This window comes from Prionailurus bengalensis, chromosome A2 (assembly GCF_016509475.1).
Source record: "Prionailurus bengalensis isolate Pbe53 chromosome A2, Fcat_Pben_1.1_paternal_pri, whole genome shotgun sequence".
Classification (NCBI taxonomy): domain Eukaryota; kingdom Metazoa; phylum Chordata; class Mammalia; order Carnivora; family Felidae; genus Prionailurus; species Prionailurus bengalensis.
This window is the reverse complement of record NC_057348.1, coordinates 162,663,439-162,671,142: the sequence shown is the minus strand read 5'-3', so window position 1 is coordinate 162,671,142 and position 7,704 is coordinate 162,663,439.

Here is a 7,704-nt window from a genome sequence, read left to right as displayed (position 1 = left end):
CTAGAGACTGGAAGCTGTGTTCCGGAGGCAGGGGAGAGGGGCCACCGAGAAAGGGGTCGGCTGAGGCGGGACAGGTTTGGATGAACCGAAATAAAGCGTCAGTCTTGTGAAAGGTGATGGGTCCCAAGGAGGGGCATTTTCTGGTCACGAGGCGTGGTGGCGCTGATGGCTATATTGACGTTGATCTGGGCAGAGGGAGCCGTGGCAGAGGTTTTAGGAAGAGGAGAAAGCGTCAAAGGAAAGACAGAGAAAGGCTTTATCTTTCACCACAGGGAAGTTTTTCCTCTCCCACTCTTCCTGGGGCTGTGGCCAGTACTGGCCTGTGGGTCCTAACTTCCGGTGAGGGACTCTGGCCTTCCCGAATTTTCCACCTGTGGGCTGAGGCCTTTCTCTTCCCTCTTCAGGGCCTTGCCCAGTCATGTCTTTTTCCACTTTGCTCTTTGTCAGTCATCCCTGCTAGGGCATTAAGGCTTATGCGGCTCAGTGGACCATTGCTCTTATTAGCAGGTGCATTTTAAAGAGTAATTTCTGAAAAGACAACAATTTCAAGACCTGCAGACTTGAAGTTCCACTGATAGGAAAGTTTTTAATTTTGGATTGTGGGACTTTAAGCTGGAAGGTCTTTGAAGAGAATCCATTTGGGAGCCCAACCCCTGGGTCCCTGGCAGTGGGAAGGCTGGTCCAGACCCCACCCCCATCTGCCCTGGTCCGTGCAGGTGACAGACCCTTCTTAGGTAGGTAGCCAGGCCTGTGGCTCCTCCTGCTCCCTGAGAAGGATGCAAACCTTGTTCTTGCCTTCCCTTCAGAGCAGAGCAATGGGCAGGGCTTGAGATGGGATGCCCTGACCTTGGGGGAGGGAAGGCTCTGGCCTTGAAGGGGGGCGGGTGCGTAGAGCTGTGGGGGCTGTTGAGGGTGGCGGGTGACGGGAGCGGAAGGCCCTGACTCTTTATAGCCCAACCCGGAGTTGTTCAGTGTGAGCTGGAAGTGCCCCACCCTCCCCACTATGAGCAGCTTCCTTCCTGCCTGCTGGCAAGGCCTGGGTGGGGAACAGAGGGGAAAGGAGGGAAGGGAAGGGAAGGGGGGCAACCCAGCAGAGGGAGGGGAGCACCCTTCTTCGTCTAGGAGCCTCCGTTTGATGTAACTCATGCTGGCTGGGTTGGGAGCAGAGAGGTTTGCTCAGCTTCCAGATGATACGGTGGAGTCTGGATGCTTGGCGGAGGGGCTTTGGGCCGGGTCTGGGGTGCTTAGGGCTCAGGCAGTGGGAGATGTTGCCTGTCTAAAGGGGGCTCCTGTGCTGGCACTGTGGAGCCATCGTGCCGCCCCAGCCCTTCTTGAGGGAGCCACATGAGGGCAGCAGAGAGCTGAAGAGAAGAGGTTGGAGAAAACGCCTGGGCTCAGGCACCCCTGGTCTATGATACCCAGGATGAGAAAGGGCCAGGGGCACACACCTCTGGGCCCATCTGGGGTGCACGTCCACATCAATCTTCTGGAACCTTGAAGTGGTTTGTTTGCATAAAGCCTGAAGTTCCTGATGACGGCTCTGTGACCAGCCCACCCTGGGAGAACAGGGGTATCTTCTCTTGGGAAACCTCCCTCCTTCTGCACAGGTCATCCCAGTACGGGGAACTGAAGGTGCAGGGAGCCACGTTTAGCACAACTGGAGGCATGAACATCAGGTGCCAGGGCTCCTGAGAGAGGAGGCAATTCTAGCAGCTGTGAGAGTTGGGGGAAGGAGTTTGGGGCCTCCCTTCGTAGACGCTTGTAGATGCTGCCTCAGTTGCACAGGTGGGCTCCCTAGGGCACATTGACCCTGTTCTGGATACTCCTCTGTCTCTTGGCTTTCAGACTAATAGGAAAATCAGGGGGTGGAGAGACCTTTGAGACTCCTAAGACCTTACTCTGGGAGTGACCCGTGATGGTCAGCTTTTGGGAGCTCCTGGGGAGTTGGCACTATCTTTGTGAGGGAAACCTGGGTATCTCCAGGCTTTGATTCTCTCTGAGGTTTAGACAGTTTCTTCTGAACCACAGACCTGAAAAGATTGTGTGTGTGTGTTTGTGTGTGTGTGTGTGCATGTGTGTAAACAGGAGTGTGTATGTACGTGAATGTGTATATGTATGTGTATGTGTATGTGTATGTGTGTATATGTGTAAACACACATATGCATGTGCCCTTGGGCAAGTGTTTCCTGGAACTTCCTCCTTGACCTGCCTCCTCTTCTGGTCCTTGCCCCTTCAACGCTAATTTGGACTAAGAACATCAAGATGAATATGAATGTTTTCACATCCATGGGGACTTGAAATTGCCCTTTGTTCCTGGGATCCAGAGTGAAAATGAAGAGTTTTTAAGGGTCAAGCTGAGGAATGCTGAATGACGATCATGGGGGCCCCTGATTCAGGCCATAGGGCCTCCACATAGGAGGCCACAGTTGTCAGGGACTGGTCTGACAGGCCTGCCCCCTTGCCCCCACCCTCCTCCTCTCTGTCTCCTCCAATCCTTCAGCCTGGCCCAGTTTCCTGGTGTGGTTGCTGTGGTGCTGGGTCTCTTGGGAACTGTGGCTTTGAACATCAAGTGTGCCCAGCATGGAAATTCCGTAGCAACCATCACGAGGATTGGCTAGGTGGAACCCCTTCTCCCTGCCTCTAAGGTGCTCTAGGGAGGGACCAGGCCCTCTCTCCAACCCAGGATGAGACGAGAAGCTTATGGATCCTGTAGCCTGATTTGTGAAATACAGAGACCCTGATCCCAAACCCTGATACTCCTTTCTTTAGACATTATGTTGTCTTCCTGCCCTCCCAACTGGATTATAAGCCCCTTGACTCCCAATAATTATAGAACTAGACATTCCTGCTGTTGATGATGATCTAGTCCTTTCTTAGGGTTCCCATTCTGTTGTCTGGCTTCCTAAATTCCAGCCTAGGCTGCTATAGGAACTGGCCAACCTCAGTTCCTGGAGGATCCGAATTTAGATATTGTTCTGCCCTGAGCATCCAGAAGAGGGAGCACCTGATCCCTTTCTTTTTCAGGGGAGAAAAACTGAATCCTCTCTTGCTGGACGTTTGGGGCCCCCCGCGCATAATCGGCCTCTGCTATCACCTTCACACCCTCATCAGCTCTATCTTCCTACAACAAGGTCCCACTCTGGACTGCTAATTACCCAGAGGGACAGCTATGAGGTGTCCTGAGCCCTAAGTCAAATTCTCCCTAACCCCTGCTTTGTAAAGCCTTCCCTTCCCTTCCCTTTCTAGCCTTAAAACCATATCTCCTTACTCTGAAGTCAAAGCATTCGTTGTTTGTACCACTTCTTGCCACATGGGATCTAGGACCATGTGAGTTCTCTTGTTGGATGCCATTAATTGTATTTAGTTCCTGTAATATATAATCTATTCACATGTGAGCATGTTTTCTTCCCAACTAATTGCAAACTTTTCAGGATCCAGGGGCTGGGTTGTATGTTCTGCATTTCTCTAGGGCTTTCTCACAGCACAGAGCACATGAAAAGTGAGGGGTAATTATTTGTGAGTAGACTGGGGAGATGATGGAGTGGAAGACCTGGTGGGACCTGAGTTCTCTTTTCTAGTCCTTCATGTTGGTTGATGACTCATGGGATGGGGTAGCTACCCTTCAGGATGTGGAGTTAGTTTGGGGTTAGCATTCTCATGCTCATTCTCCCACCCAAGCTGGGGTAGGCTCTGAATTATGCCTGATGAGATTGGCAGAATGAACAGGGAATAGTTATGAAGAACTGACAAAGCCACCTCTGTATCTAGAGTTGTTTGGGTCTTGTATCTTCTCTGTCTGTCTCTCTCATACACATACCCCCCCAACGCACACCCTCCCACCCACACAAAGACATCTTGAATTCTTGATTTCTTTCAGCTCTTGTTATATGTGGTGTATAATCCCTGACCTGGTCCGGTGTCGGGGGTGGGAAATCACTTAACTAAGAACGAGGAGAGCTGCTTCTTGTACAGCTCTGTTTCTAACTTGTGGCACATTCCTGAGAAAAAAGCTGCACTGCTCTGAATCTGTTTTCTCATCTAAAGTATGAAAGTGTTCCCTTCTGGCTCTAATATTTCATAAAGCAACACAAACCCCAAGGGAAAGCCAAGGAATTTCAAATGTAAAGTTCAGGGGAGGATTCATATGTTTTCCTTGATGACTTGGGTGGAGATGAGGGAGGAAGGCACTTTCTGGACATATGTAAGTGAGACCGGAAGTGGTGCTTCTTAGCACCAATTGGCAAAGCCAGCTCTTGCTTCACCGTATGCTGCCTCCTGGAACTACTGGCAAGTTACTGAAGCATTTTTATGGTTTGGGGTGACTGTCTTATTCACTGTGTCCGTAGAAGGGCCCCTCTTTTGCTCACCTGAGCTGCCCTCCCTGGTTTCCTGCTGAATCTGGCAAGGAAGGCTTTCAGCACCTTGGACAGAGACAGAGCTCCCGCCCCGCTGGACCTGTGCAGCCAAGAGAGCTTGGGATCTCTTGCCAGGCCAGCTTCCCTGGCAGGGTGGCATCAAAGCGTGATATGCTCCTTAATATTTTTTAGTCCTTCAGAACGCCCAAAAATAACCCCCCAATCTATGTCAAACAGTGCACTGGTTCTGCAAACTCTGAGGGCATTATTTAAAAACAACAACAATGAGATGCTTGGGTGGCTCAGTTGGTTAAGCGTCCAACTCTTGATTTCGGCTCAGATCATGATCTCATGGTTCGTGAGTTTGAGCCCTGCGTTGGCTTGCACTGACAGGGCCAAGTCTGCTTGAGATTCTCTCTCTCTCTCTCTCTCTCTCTCTCTCTCTCTCTCAAAATAAATAAATAAACTTTAAAACAACAACAATTATATCCTAGAACAGTGTCAGGTACATAATAGGTGCTTAGCAAATAATTATTTTAAAGGAATACGTGCAAATTTAAGCCTCTAGACCAGTATCTTAGTGCCCTCTTTATAATCAGGTTCTCTCTCCCCATCAGTGCCTCCTATATCATAATTCTGGAGCTTCTACTATTCGATAAGTTCTGGAGCCTTGCTTAAGCCCCTTCTTGTGTCTAAGGAGGCTGAGCTCCATCCCTAAATAAAAAATACAGATGGTTATTAGGTTCTCAGGCAGAGGAAATTTAAGCTGACCTCCCCTCTTTGTCATTTGGGAGTAGGTAGATCGGTGGGAGGACTCCACATCTGACTCCTATTGGAATTTTGCTTAATGAAAATGTTCGCTCCCTCCCTCTGGGTACCCAAGAAAACCCTGCCCGTCCAGGAGGACCCAGCCTTCCGAGGGAGTCCTCCTGGTGCCCTAACCCAGTCAGAGCCCTCCCTCCTCTGAACTCCCCTGCACCTATTATCAGTAATACAGTGTCACACCAGATTGTTTTCATGACATTCATGCTCATTAGTCCTCCCCAGTTAGATTATGAACTCCTTGCAGGTGGAGTCTGTACCATAGGTCTATTTGTTTTCAAGAGACCCTACAGCGATGAGCACACAGCAGGGTGCAGTGGGAGACTGATGGGTTTGAGCGTCTTCTCACCTACCCTTGTGGGTCCCCCACTGCACTTATTTTTGGTTTGAAATAAATACGTAGGATGGACCAGGGTGCTATCTGTGGGGTCATCATTGGACTCAAGGGAGCTTGGATCAGAAAGCAAAGGCAGGAGGTGGAGCTGGAGTTGGGTGCTGGGGGAAAATAAAGGAATTGTTGATGGGTGGGGAGTGCAGTTGTGTAGAATTAAGGGAATCACTCACTGTTGGGGCTGGAAAGGATCTCAGAGATCAGATTGTTTGGTCTCCTCATTTTACAGGTAAGGAAAGTGAGATTTAGTGATCCTCCTAAAGTTACACAGCAAACAGGCCTCTTTCCATCACCTCTGACCTGGTTCAAGTCTTTGACATCCCTCCCCCGGACTAGTGCGTACCTTGCTGGGGAGGGTTATATTTTTTCAAGATGGTGGTGCCAATAATACCATCGCACATGTTTTTCTTATGTCAGTCACACTCCTCCATTGAGAAGTGCGGGTCTTTTTCCTCTCTTTGAATCTGATGAGCCACGATTATGGCAGAAGTTCTTTTATGTGAATTTTGAGGCTACGTTATTAAAGGTGGTACAACTGTTGCCTGAACCGCTCTTGGGACACTTACCCTTCAACCCAGCCATCATGGTGTGAGGAAGCCAGGCAGCCACAAGGAAAGGCTTTTGGGTGTTCTGGCCCCAACCCTAGCTGACGGCCAGCATCACCACCAAATGTGAGCAAATGAGCTTTTTAGTCCCGATATGAGTGGCGCAGACCAAGTGGTCCTGGCTGAACCTGCCCAAATGGCAGAGACATGGACAAAATAAACACTGTCATTGATTTAAGTCCTGGAGTTTGGGATGGCTCTTAGGCAGCAATCAGTAATTGAAACACCTCATGTTTGCCTCAGTTTCTCCAAACTGTTATACACATTTCATTAATCCAACAGACCTTTATCAGATATGACTTCTATATTTGTGGGCCATACATTTCAGCTGCCATCATTGTTCTTGTGCACATAGAATGACATCCAGACTCCTCAGTCTAGTGCTAACGGCTCTCGTCTAATGCTCCAATGACACCACGCCAAACTGTTTTGTCCCCAGACCTAATCTTTATTCTCCAGTCTCGATGCCTTTGCTCATTGTTGTCTCTTCCACCTGCAGTGCTCCTGCCCTGCCCCATCTCGATCTTCAAAGACCTGCTCTGAAACCTCCTTCCCTTGCAGGATCCTCCCTCCCAGACTCCCCCAGTTGAAGGTGAACACACCTCCTTGTAATCCCACAGCACTTAACGCAGACTGCACTGTTTCTTTCTGCCCTCTGCCTTTCTCAAGCCTCAGTAGACTGTAACTCCCTGGATGAGGGATCCTGGCTTATCCCTTCTTTCCCCCCCCCCCCCCCCCCAACAGTGTCTGGCACCTAGGGCCCAGTTTGTCAGAAGCCCCCAGTGGACATGTATGGATGTGATTGGTAGAACCAGAATCAGAAGTCAGGTTTCCTGAATCCTAGTGTCCAGCACCTTCGTTGCTTCTTTTGATACCCCCATGGCAGTGGAAAAGTCCCACCGACAGCTGGTAGCAGGTTGGTGGGAGACCTCGATTATGGGGCGGGGTTGACAGGGGGATTTGTAGATGGCAATGACTGGAGGGAGCTCTGGCTCCTTTGCTCCTTTGCTATGGGGCTGAGGTGGGTTGCCCTCCCTCCCCTCCTTCGACTCTCCCTTCCCTTCCTTCCTTGCTTTCAGCAAGCCCTGAGCCCCAGTTCTGGAGGGGCTTTTTTGACCTTATTCCCCTCCAACCCCAGTTCATATTTGAAAACATCCCGTTTCTCAGGACTCAGTTGTACAGAAAAATAAGACCACACAATGCAGCCTGAACTTCCCCTTGCACAGCGAGGGACCTCACTGTGTTCTTCCCTGCACCCCCCCCTCCCGGGGGGGGGGGTTCTGAGGAATCATTCCTCCATAAGCTGTCTTGCCTGCGCCCATCTGACTGGAACTGCTTCCCAGTCCCCTGTGATTGTCACTTGCTCTCTTGGGTCCTATTTTGTCTCTGTCTTGCCTGGCCTGCTCCTTGGGGGTCCACCAGTAAGCATAGACTTCAATTTCTTGCCTCCTTCCAGGATGCCCTGGCTTGACTCCCTCAAACTGAGCAGGAGCTCAAAGTGGGATGGGCAGGATATTTTCTCCATAGACTT